The sequence below is a fragment of the Phoca vitulina genome, unplaced genomic scaffold, assembly GCF_004348235.1.
Source record: "Phoca vitulina isolate PV1807 unplaced genomic scaffold, GSC_HSeal_1.0 scaffold55, whole genome shotgun sequence".
Lineage (NCBI taxonomy): Eukaryota > Metazoa > Chordata > Mammalia > Carnivora > Phocidae > Phoca > Phoca vitulina.
In genome coordinates, this window is record NW_022589758.1 from 6962449 (window position 1) to 6975465 (window position 13017).

The 13017-nt window shown below is 39.5% G+C and overlaps 1 pseudogene; it reads left to right on the top strand.

The window, feature by feature from the left end:
* Positions 1 to 347: 347 nt before the first annotated feature.
* LOC116622814 lies at positions 348 to 1181 on the top strand (annotated as a pseudogene).
* Positions 1182 to 13017: the final 11836 nt, after the last annotated feature.

Below are 13017 nucleotides of genomic sequence, written 5' to 3' on the forward strand. Positions count from 1 at the left end.
TTGCCGCCTGTGCCAGGAAAGTGGTCCCACGACCCCGCAGTGGTTCATAGTTTATGGCAGGGCAGAGCATAGAGCCGGCACCCAGGTTTGCTGCCCTCAGCTGGAGTCCCTGCCCCTATGTCTGGGAACAGTACAGCACATTGGCAGCACCCATTCTTGTGACCCAGGGGATCTTCAGACCATGCTTTCCACTCCCAGGTCTCTGCCCTCCTTCCCCAATGGAACACCTTTAAGCCAGGCATGACCCTGGTGGTGGCAGACTTCTAAAACTTCAGATTTTGCACTTCCCCACTTATAATACCTTGTGGTGGTCTCCCTAAGCCGGGCTCCCTCCCCTCTGTCCCTCTACTAATGCAGAACCAATCTTCAACTAAACAGTCTGGAGTGAGCACTCTACTCTGGAGACACTTTCTTAATAAGGACTTCCAGGATCATTCTGAGCAGCAACATATTGCAGACCAACAAAAGGCAGCTTTGCAGCATGCACATGTACACTCATCTGGATAATTCATAACTCAAGACTCTGCCTTTGGGAATCTTATTCATCCCATCTTACCTTGCCTTGACCCAGAATGAAGAAAAGATTTCTAACAAAATTGACTGTAATGTCAGATGCCAAAGCTACCATCATTTAGTGCTATACAAACTGTGACTTTCAGAATTTTGGTGAACTTTTTATACTTTTTGCTTCTTTAAAAGAAAGGCATGTGTAAGTCAAAGCAGAAAAGGAGGGTCACCAAGAGGATGAGAGTTTTGGGAGCTGTATTATCTGAGGAACTGATGATGCTACTTGTGACTGTTTTGGAACACAGTTTGATTTTTGAACCCAAATCAGACTCTGAATTGGATGATCACATAAATTTACTCCTCACCCCCCAACTAGGTGGATTGAATATATCATTGTCCACAGTAGACTTTCATGAACCATTTACAGTACTTAACTTTAAAGAAATGATGGTGCTTTTAAAAGTGTGAACCAATAGGCTTAAATAAGTTACATTCATAGTTGCTGTTTGTAGAATTGCTATCAGTGTACCTTTTGTGTTTATAGTCAACTTGTCGTCCTGAAATATTCTTTAACTCATAACTAACTCCCTTATTCTCCATTTTCAAAGAAAATCTGAGATAAGACTAAGTTACCAACTATTCTTAAACATCTTTTATAAACCTGTGCTATTATAAATTATGTGACTAAATGCGATTAAAAACAATAAGAATTTTTTTTATTATCATCAAAATATTGTTTAATATTTTTAAAAAAGTCTCAAAAGTGCCTAATCTGCTTTGACACTATATTCACTGCTTGTCACAAATGAAGAGCTTCCACCCCAGGCACCACTCACAAGCGGACTCCTTCGGTTGCTCTTGGTGGGGTGGGCACTCCGGAGGACATGTGGTTCACCGTGGTGTCATTCATATTAGCCAGTGGGTGAGGCGGAACTATATTTGCAAGGTCAAGTGGTTTCTCTGGTTGCTCAGGAAAAACAGGATGCAGGGGTTCTCTGGTGGGTACGCACCCCAAAGATTTACTAATTGCATGGCTCAGCTTCTTTGCGGGGGATTTCCAAGAGGAGTGCTCCTTCATCTGGTGTTGGTTGCTGTGAGGGCTGCTGACATGGCCACACCAAAAGCAGTTTTGGCAGAGCTGGTAGTTGTGGCACTGCTGGCATTGGTACTGGAAACCCATCATACTCTCACAGTGGCAGTAGGCACACTCCACTGGATGGAAGACATTCTCAACATGGGTGAGCCTCTGCATGAGAGGTAGCCAGACAAGGCACTGGGGAACCAGAAAACATAGTTCTTATCTCCCCTAAATCAACTCCGCACCTCCTATCTTCCAGAAGGTGGTTGCTTTTCTACTTATAGACTTGCAGTTTTGTTCTCTCAGTCTGAGGACTGATTGATTTCTTGGGTGTTCGGAATGATTTGATAATTATCTATCTGTGTTCAAGGGATGAGGCAAGCTTAGGATCCCCCTACTCCTCTGCCATCTTAACTGCTTCTGAAGTGATATCTCATTGTGGTTTTAATTTGTATCATCCTGATGGCTAGTGATTTTGAGCATTTTTCCATGTGCTTATTGTCCATTTGTATATCTTCATTGGAAAAATGTCTATTTAGATTATTTGCTCATTTTTAGATTGGGTTATTTGTCTCTTATTAAGTTGCAAGAGTTTTTAAAAAATATACCTTAAGTTTCTTTTATCAGATATATGATTTGCAAAATTATTTTACCATCCTGCTGGTTGCCTTTTCATTTTTTAATAGTGTCTTTTAAAGCACAAATGATTTTAATTTTGACGATGTCTAATTGATCTATGTTTTTCTTTTGTTGCTTGTTTTTGATATTATATCTTGCCTAAGCTAAGATCTCAAATATTAATACCTGTTTTCTTCTGAGAATGTTATAGTTTCAGCTCTTACAGTTAAGTCTTTGATCCATTTTGTGGGATGCCTGGGTGGCTCAGTCGGTTAAGCATCTGCCTTGGGCTCAGGTCATGATCCAGGGTCCTGGGATTGAGCCCCACATTAGGCTCCCTGCTCAGCAGAGAGCCGGCTTCTCTCTCTCCCTCTGTTGCTCCCCCTGCTTGTGCTCTCTCTCTCTGTCTCTCTCTGTCAAATAAATAAATAAAATCTTTAAAAAAAGTCTTTGATCCATTTTGAGTTAATTTTTATATATGATGTGAAGTAGAGCTCTAACTTCATTATTATGCATGTAGATATTCAATTGTCTCAGCACGATTTGTTGAAAAGACTATTGCTTCCCCTACTGGATTGTCTTGACACTCCTGTCAAAAGTCAGTTAACTGTAAATGTAAGGGTTTATTTCTCAACTTTAAATTCTATTCCATTGATCTATCAGTCTATCCTTATGCCAGTACTACACTTTGTTAGTTATTGTTGCTGAGCAGTAAATTTTGAAATTGGGTGATGTGAATCATCCAAATTTGCTCTTCCTTTTCAAGATTGTTTTGACTATTTGGGGTCCCTCTCATTTCCCCATGAATTTTAGGATGAGCTTATTAAATTCTGCAAAGAAGTTGGCTGGGGTTTTGATAGGGATTGCATTGAATCTGTAGATCAGTTTGTGGTGTACTGTCATCTTAACCATTCATGAGCATGAAATGTCTTTCCATTTATTTAGATCTTCTTTAATTTCTTTCAACAATATTCTTTAGTTCTCAGAGTATATGTTTTGAACTCTTTTATTAAATTTATTACTAATTGTTTTATTCTTTTTGATGCTGTTATAAATTTAATTGTTTTCTTATGAGGCTTTGTTTTTAATTGAACACATCAAAAACTAATGATGTACTGCATGTTGGCTAACTGAACATAATAAAAAAAATAATAAATAAAAAAAAAGTTTCAGGGGTGCCTGGGTGACTCAGGTCATGATCCCGGGGTCCTGGGATTGAGCCCCGCATTGGGCTCCCTGCTCTGCGGGAAGCCTGCTTCTCCCTCTCCCACTCCCCCTGCTTGTGTTCCCTCTCTCACTGTGTCTCTCTCTGTCAAATAAATAAATAAAATCTTAAAAAAAAAAAGTTTCACAAAAGGCTATTTCTTTGAGCTTCAGGTTGAAACTTCAGAGGTCAAAATCATTATAAACAAAAGAAAAATCTCAGTTCTAGCTTACCCATTACAAAGGGATGCTCAGGTAGAGCAATGTGCTGTCATATTTAAGACATGGCCCACTGTCCCAGTTGCTAAGAATGGCCCTATCAATTACTCTGTTTGCAAGGCAGCTTCTCTTCGTAGGTTTTTTTTTTTTTTTTTTTTTTTAAGTAAACTCTACCCCCAACATGGGGCTTGAACTCATGATCCTGAGATCAAGAGTCACATGTTCTACCAACTGGGCCAGCCAGGCACCCCAAGGCAGCTTCTCTTCAGACTTAGGAAGCATATGAGGTTTGTGTTGAGCTCCTCAACTCCTCTTTCTTTAGAACATCAACATAGTGTTAGAAGTCCTAGCATCAGCAATCAGATAACAAAAGGAAATAAAAGGCATTCAAATTGGCAAAGAAGAAGTCAAACTCTCTCTCTTAACAGATGACATGATACTTTATGTGGAAAACCCAAAAGACTCCACCCCCAAATTACTAGAACTCATACAGCAATTCAGCAATATGGCAGGATACAAAATCAATGCACAGAAATCTGTTACTTTTCTATACACTAACAATGTAACTGTAGAAAGAGAAATGAAGGAATTGACTCCATTTACAATAGCACCAAAACCCATAAGATACCCAGGAATAAACCTAACCAAAGAGGTAAAGGATCTATACTCTAGAAACTACAGAACACTTATGAAAGAAATTGAGGAAGACACAAAAAGATGGAAAAATATTCCATGCTCATGGATCGGAAGAATAAACATTGTTAAAATATCTATGCTGCCCAGAGCAATCTACACTTTCAATGCCATCCCTATCAAAATACCATTGGCATTTTTCAAGGATTTGGGACAAACAATCCTAAAATTTGTATGGAACCAGAAAAGACCCTGAATTGCTAAGGGAATGTTGAAAAAGAAAACCAAAGCTGGGAGCATCACGTTGCCTGACTTCAAACTATATTACAAAGCTGTAATCACTAAGACAGCATGGTATTAGCACAAAAACAGAAACGTAGACCAATGGAACAGAATAGAGACTCCAGAAATGAACCCTCAACTCTATGGTCAACTAATCTTTGACAAATCAGGAAAAAATATCCAATGGAAAAAAGACAGTTTCTTCAATAAGTGGTGCTGGGAAAATTGGACAGCTACATACAGAAGAATGAAACTGGACCATTTTCTTACACCATACACAAAGATAAACTCAAAATGGATGAAAGACCTTAATGTGAGACAGGAATTCATCAAAATCCTAGAGGAGAACATAGGCAGTAACCTCTTCGACATCGGTCACAGCAACTTCTTTCAAGACACGTCTCCAAAAGCAAGGGAAACAAAAGCAAAAATGAACTTTTGGGACTTCATCAAGATAAAAAGCTTTTGCACAGCAAAGGAAACAGTCAACAAAACTAAGAGGCAATCCACAGAATAGGAGAAGATATTTGCAAATGACATTTCAGATAAAGGGCTGGTATCCAAGATCTATAAAGAACTTCTCAAACTCAACACCCAAAAAACAAATAATCCAGTCAAGAGATGGGTGGAAGACATAAACAGACACTTCTCCAAAGAAGACATACAAATGGCTAACAGACACATGAAAAAATGCTCAACATCACTAGCTATCAGGGAAATACAAATCAAAACCACAATGAGATACCACCTTACACCAGTTAGAATGGCAAAAATTAACAAAACAGGAAACAACAAATATTGGCGAGGATGTGGAGCAAAGGGAACCCTCTTACACTGTTGGTGGGAATGCAAGTTGGTACAGCCACTCTGGAAAACAGTATGGAGGTTCCTCAAGTTGTTAAAAATAGAGTTACCCTATGACCCAGTGATTGCCCCACTAGGTATTTACCCCAAAGATACAGATGAAGTAAAAAGAAGGGGCACATGCACTCCAATGTTCATAGCAGCAATGTCCACAATAGCCAAACTGTGGAAGGAGCCGAGATGCCCTTCAGATGAATGGATAAAGAAGATGTGGTCCATATATACAATGGAATATTACTCAGCCATCAGAAAGGATGAATACCTACCATTTGCATCGACATGGATGGAACTGGAGGGGATTATGCTAAGTGAAATAAGACAAGGAGAGAAAGACAATTATCATATAGTTTCACTCATATGTGGAACATAAGGAATAGCATGGAGGACCACAGGGTAAGGGAGGGAAAACTGAATGGAAAGAAATCAGAGAGGGAGAAGAACCATGAGAGACTATGAACTCCAGGAAAAAAACAGGATTTCAGAGGGGAGGGGGTGGAGGGATGGGGTAGCTGGGTGATGGGTATTAAGGAGGGCACATGTTGTGATGAGCACTGGGTGTTAAATGCAACTAATGCATCATTGAACACTACATCAAAAACTAATGATGTACTATACAGTGGCTAACTGAACATAATTAAAAAAAAAAAAAAAGAACAACCACAGCTCTCCAGAGTCTCTTAAGTCATGCCAGCTTTCTTGATATTCCTTGGCTAACCTGTGGCTATCAGTGTGATCTCCTACTTAGGCTTGCCTTTCTTTGTTCACCACAATTCTGAATCCCTCACTACTCACCCTCCCACCTCCCACCTCAAGCTTTCTGTGTGCTATTTTTCTTAGCACAGAAGTCAGTATATTAGAGGGTTAAGGTTAAGGTACTGCTTTCCAGAGATAGTGGCAGACTATGACAAGGGGACAGTGGGGGCAGGAGATGTGGCCACAAATGTATTATCATAGGCCCCAAGGTTGCAGGAGGACTTCAGTGATAGATGCAGTCACACACACAGAAGGCAGATCCAGGAATAAATTCAAGGAAAAATGGCCAGAAACAGGAGTCAAGGCAACAACAGTCAATAGGGCAAGCTGAGATGTCATCAAGTGCAGGGGTAAAGGCAGGGTCAAAAAATAAGACAGTCTGTAGTTTGAACAAAGGGCAGGAGTCAGCAATGGAGCCAGACCTTGAGATAGTGGCAGAAGAATGGACACTCAGGTCTAAGATGCTTCCCTTAGTTACTATCAGTTAAGTTCCTTCCCCTTGAGGTGCTCCTCCAAGTTCTTACAGAGTCCAGGCTTCTAGCATCAGTCAGGGTTTCATCTGGAAAGCTGAATCAGTAGGAGGTATCTATCCTTTCTTCATCTTCATCACTTTCCCTATTACTATCTCTCTTTCAGCTACATAAATGTATTAATATCTATATCTATAGATAGCAATATTAAGGGATTTATTATAGGAATTTTACCATATGCAATTGTGGAAGCTGTTAAACAGCCCATGTGAAGCTGTTGCTTTTGAGTCTGGTGCTGGAGCCCAAACCCTCAGGGCCAGCATTCAAGAAGGAAAGGCAAACATGAAGTAGAGGAAACAAAGGTAAATTAGAACCTGCAAGATTGAGCTGGTACCCCAAAGATGAACTGGAACCATGTTGTTCTCTCACCATGACCTTTAAGCCTCCATCTCCGATGATGGGGGTTTCCTACATAAGTTAGCACCCTTCATCTCAAAGCTAAATACTCAGCTGTCCCAGGAGTTGGAACAGTTGTAGGAGGCAGGAACTAGAGGATCTGTGAGCCCAGCGGCTACCCCACATCAAAAGGGTAAGGCAGAGATAAAAGAGAACCTGTGTGAGCTGCAACAACACCTTGTGCACTATCCTGATCATTCAGGATAAGAAGACGGCTCTGCATCATTTGTGTTTTCTTAATCTGATATAAAATGTCTCTTGTGGCTCACACTAACCCAGAACTATGCAGGGAAGGAAATTCTGGAGAGATGTAGTTTTAGTTTAGCTAAGTTGACACTGAACAAATCTATAATGCTTGTCAACACAGATCATTTTCTCAGTGAAGAACTCCTTATTCTTCCAGGAGCACTTGATGTCCCATCTTCAGAAAAGAACCCTCATTCTGTGGAGCTCATGTTTCCAGTGCATGAGTAGGAACTGGCTCAAGGCCTTTTGGGGTGAGAATCTTGATTGCTGGGATTTTTTTTTTAAGACTTTATTTATTTGAGAGAGTGAGCAAGAGAGTGAGAGAGAGAAAGCATGAGCAGGGGGGAGGGGCAGAGGGAGAAGCAGACTCCTCACTGAGCAGGGAGCCCGATGTGGGGCTCGATCCCAGGACCCTGGGATCATGACCTGAGCTGAAGGCAGATGCTTAAGGGACTGAGCCACCCAGATGCCCCAGAAAATGCTTCTTAGGACTCCAGTTAAGATCCCAGCTATTGGGGTGGCTCAGTTGGTTAACGTGGGATCCAGTGCCTCATCAGGCTCCCTGCTCAGCGGGGAGCCTGTTTCTCCCTCTTCTCCCCACTTGTGTTCTCTGTCATTATCTCTGTCTGTCTCTCTCTCTCTCAAATAAATAAATAAATAAATAAATAAATAAAATCTTTTAAAAAAGAGCATTTTCCACTTAATGAGCTACTTTAAAAAGACTGAAGAAATACAGCTAAAAGGATAGACTTTCTCTGTCAAATGACATCAAACAGGTCTATAACTCATAAAGCTAGACCTTTATGTTCTCATGGATTATGGTTACAGTCTCACATGCATTTTAACCACAAGCTGGCCTCCTGTGAAATTTGCTCTTAAGTAATGAATGAAGCAAATGAAGATGGAGAGAGGGTTGCTTGATATTTATAACTGGCCTCATTTAATGGATGTGATCATAGCTCTCTAAATATGACTAAGAGTGTCTTGTTGAAGAACAAAGAGATGTAGTGATGAGACTATCCATACACTACTTAAGGCAAATGAATTTCCTTCCTTTAGGCATTGATTTAAGATATCTTTATACTGTAAAAATAAATATACCCAGCATTACCCATTTAATTTTCTTTCTTGATTTGTTTGTGATCATTGTTAATGAATGAAGGTAGAAAAGCACAATAAAAGGAAAAAAAATACTGGCATTGGATGGTTATATAAAACTAGTTGAAAGTTTGAGATCCAAAGGATGAAAAAACTTATAGTTTAGCCTTACAAATTGTCAGCTGCCCTGGGCCAAACATGATTTATGTGTACAGTAAAAGTTTCAGTTGGTTTCTTGTCCTTCCTTAAGATTACATTTTCCTTCTAGTAAATATGACATCTTCCCTCCATACACATAAATATACCCCCATCACCAGTAATTTTAAAAAAATAAAAGCAGAGTTTTGTCTTGTTTGGATACTGGTAAATTTTATATGCTTATTGTCAACAAATGGCCTGGATGGGTTTTTCCAGTAAACTACAAACCAAACCTATTTTGGTTTCTTCGATAGGGAAAAATCTTTTCTTAAACACAACTGAACAAGATCATGATTTATTGATTTAAAATAAAAAATATATTCTTCATCAAAATCTATAACTTGTATCTTTTTCTGGAGTAAGTAGTTATGATAACTGAGTACCTGTATTTTTTTTCTTCTTTGCTACATAATTCTCCTTATTAGGAACCTTTTTGGAACCAGCATGCCCTATATTTTAATGACTTAGAGAGCCAGATTTATCCCTCTAGTTTCATCCCTGTTGAAATCCCATTAGAAAAAATGGTCTATTGTTACATTTCCACTACAAATTGCATACCTGATATTTCAGGACATTTAAAAATTAAATAAACAGCATGACTCTCAAATAACCGTAAAACAATTTGATGGCAATTGACAAAGACCTACACTTTAGATCCAACAGCTTCCAATCTAAGAGGAAAACGTGCCAACAGCCATCAAAGAATTAGATGGAGGAGGATACAACTGAAATTACTGTGGACTGGAAAAAAGCAGGCAGTAAGAGTACAGGCCTTCTCTAAAACTCTTATAATTGGGAAATGGGAATACTTTACACAGTGATTGGGAATGGTTGTCCCATGTTTGTGACATGTGTAATATTTTAATATCCTAGCCCAAAACCTCTTTTGATCCAATTTTGGGGAAGGGGCCTTTGTTTTGCAAATCCAGACTCTGATGAGAAATAGATGATTCTTATCTTTAGAAAATACACAGGCTAAATACCGGGCTAATGGACAGTCAAGGATGGTTAGAATTAGCAACCAAGTCACTAGTCTTTCTAAGCTGATGCTAAATCCATACTGACTTTCCCCTAATAGTCCCTCCAGGCCTGTTTATTTTCACCCTCCATTGGAAAAAATACTTCTGATTTCATTGTCTTTAGGTTTCAAATAAAGGAGCTATGGCTGGTTTGTGGGATTTTGCCTGAAAGCAAAACTTCACTTGTCTATATTTCAGTCATAATCTTGGTTAATCCATATTATGTCGGTGGGTATGAGTTTTCTCATCAGGAAAATGGGATGGTCTTTGCTTGGACTGTTTATCTGTGTTCTGATGGCCTAATAAAGAAGAAAGTATTTGCTAGGGGCAGAGCATCATATGTAGCTAAGGTGTTATAATGTGAAGCTGTATGTGGATGACAAGGCCATTGGGAGTCAGAAACATCTCATGATGAATGAATCTTTGGTCATGGTTTTCTCTAGGTCAATGGTTCTCAACCCTAGCTACATATTGGGGAACTCCAAAAATCACTAATGCCTGGGTCCCACCACCAATGACTCTGATGTCATTGTTCTGGGGTGTGGCCAGGGCATCAGGATTTTTTAAAAAACTCCCAGATGATTCTAATGTGTAGCCAAGGTCAAGAAACAATTGCAGAGTAAGGATTTTTAGATGCTTGACTCTTGCCTACACCTTGTGCTGCTTGTCTGGCAAAAATGTAGACCTATAGAGATATCTTCCTGAGGCTTCACTGGACTCAGCCATAGAAGATGAATCACTGGGATGGGATCCAAAAATTTGCACATGAGTCCTGGATGTGTCACCTTTAAGCTGGGTGATTTGGGCAATTCACAATTTTGCCAATGATAATAACAATATGAGAGTTAGCATTTATTATGCAATGATTATGGACTAGTAATTAGACATTGTAAACATGTCTAGTCCCCAATAACAACCCAAGGTGGGCATTATTATTCCATTTTACATCAGAGGAAACTAAGGCTTACCCATATTTAGTGATTTACTCTCATTTATCCTTGTCTGCAATGTGGATATAACAATAACCTGTCATACATAATGACCAGAAGAAATAATATATATAAAAGTTCTTTGTAAACTAAATCACAGTACAGAAATTCAGCAGACATATAGGGGTATGGATAAAGCATGAGATTTAGATTCAGACAGATGTGGGTTTCTATCCCAGTTCTCTCTCCTTAATAGCATTGCAACCTTAAGCAATTTACTTAGCATCCTTTTGACTGTGTTTTTAAAACCATACAATGGAGATAATAATACTTCTGTAGGATTTTTGTGGATTACAAATAATTTATTTAAAGAGCAAAGCATAGTACCTGGCACTACAGCTCAATAAAAGCAGCTATTTGTCATTTTCAGCTATTTACATCTCTGTAAGATCAGGTGGTTCCTGTTCCCATACTTAAGATTAATAGCTACTGAGTCTGGAACTCATTTTTTTTTGTCTTTGTTGTTTGTATTATTGGAATTCTATTTTTTCTATACTCCATTCTGGAATCATTAGGGTTGGGCTTCTGGCTTTATGCATACTCTACCTAAAGACCTTTTGGTCTATCTCTACAGTTAAACAGAGCCTACTGTTTGCTGAGGATTGTCGATGATTTATCAGTAAGACAGAACTGATGGTGCATCTCTACCTTCATTGTGGCAGGGCCTGAGAAGTCAGTTCACCTTGGCCACCATAATCCTCATCACTCTGGTCAGAATATCTACTAGGAGCTTCAGGATTTACATAGAAATTTGTAGACCCCAAGTCTCAACCCTATTCTGCATGGGAAGATTTAAACTATGTCTCATAGTCATTACAAGGAAATCTGAGCCCTTTCCCCATTCCTTGCCTTAAAAAAATGAAATAAACTTTTAAACCATTTCAACTACCTGAGGTAAATTACTTCACCAAAAAATGAAAAAACGGTTTAGAAGCCAAAGGGTCAACCCTGTAAACTATACATTGGACAAGCAACGGTCCCCTTATGTTGCTATGGGGTGAAGGCTTACCTTAGCACTCCAGGTAATTATTTAAATATTTTCTAGCATATACACAAAACAAGAACAAAGAGTATAATGTGTCCTTACTCCTCCATTGGCCTCTGCCCCTTCTGTGTTCCATTCTGGACAATCAGTATAGTCCACTAAAAGCTGTTCCTTGAAAAGCTTGGCCTGAGCACATTGCCTATGACTCTGGCTTTGCTTCTGTGTCCAGAGGACACACACTTTCCTTTTTTACTACATTGATTTCTGAACGCTCAGTTGTGACTGCTTTCTTGGTCATCCACTTTTCACTCACAATCATACCCATAGCTTTTCTGCTACTTCTACACTAGCCATTTTAAGTTTGGGTCTCCACCCCAAACCTCTCTCCTAGTTCCAGATTGTAGAGCTGACTGTTGGCTTGATATCTCTATCTGGAAGTTCTACACTCAATTCAACATCGACTTAACCAAATTTATATTTTTCCCCTCTCCCAAATTTGTTATTTCTTCCATTCACTTTCCCAATCCGTGGTACCACCATCTGCCTGATTATCTGCATTAAGATTTGTTGTGGCTATGAGTGACAGCAACCCAAAGGAACACTGGCTTAGATAAAATATAAGTTTATTTTTCTTACATGTACATGAGAGTACTTCAGGGCTGAGTTGGCAGCTCTGCAATCATCAGGGACCCAAATCCTTTCAGTCTTGCTGCTCTACCCTCCTCAATATGCAATTTCTACTTTGTGTTCCAGGATGATTGCTCTACCTCCAGCCATCAAGGCTGCATTCCAGTCACCAAAAAGGAAGAAAGGAGATGAGAAGGGCATGCTCCTTTCCATTAAGGACTTGGCCTGCAAGTTTCACATACCACTTTCATTTACAGCCACTAGCCAGAACTTAGTCACTTGGCTACAAAGAAACTCCTGGGAGTGTTATATAAGCCCACCTCTCCTTAAATTTACCCTATTCTCCATACATAGAAAACACGCACTTCCTGGAAGACATGACACTCTTCCATGCCCTTTACCTTTTACATGCTGTTCCCTTTGCCTAGAATGTCCTTCTTTCCTTGTCTTGACAAATAAACACCTATTTCCCCTACCAGTCCCAGTGCAGACTTCACCTCTTCTGTAAGGTCTCCTATGACTCTCCCAGGCTGGACTGCATGGCCTCATAGCACCTGCACCTGCATATGCACCTCCATATAAGCACATTGCCTTGGAATTGTAGGCTTACAATTGTAGAATGTGAACTCCAAGGCTGTGCCTTAGTTATCTTTGAACACTTAACCTCCAAGAGCAGTGCCTGGGTTTAATGAATGTTTTACTGAACACGTGAGTAAAAAAAATCAAATACCAAACTTGTTAGGATTGTGTACCAAGTTAGAGTTCATAGACT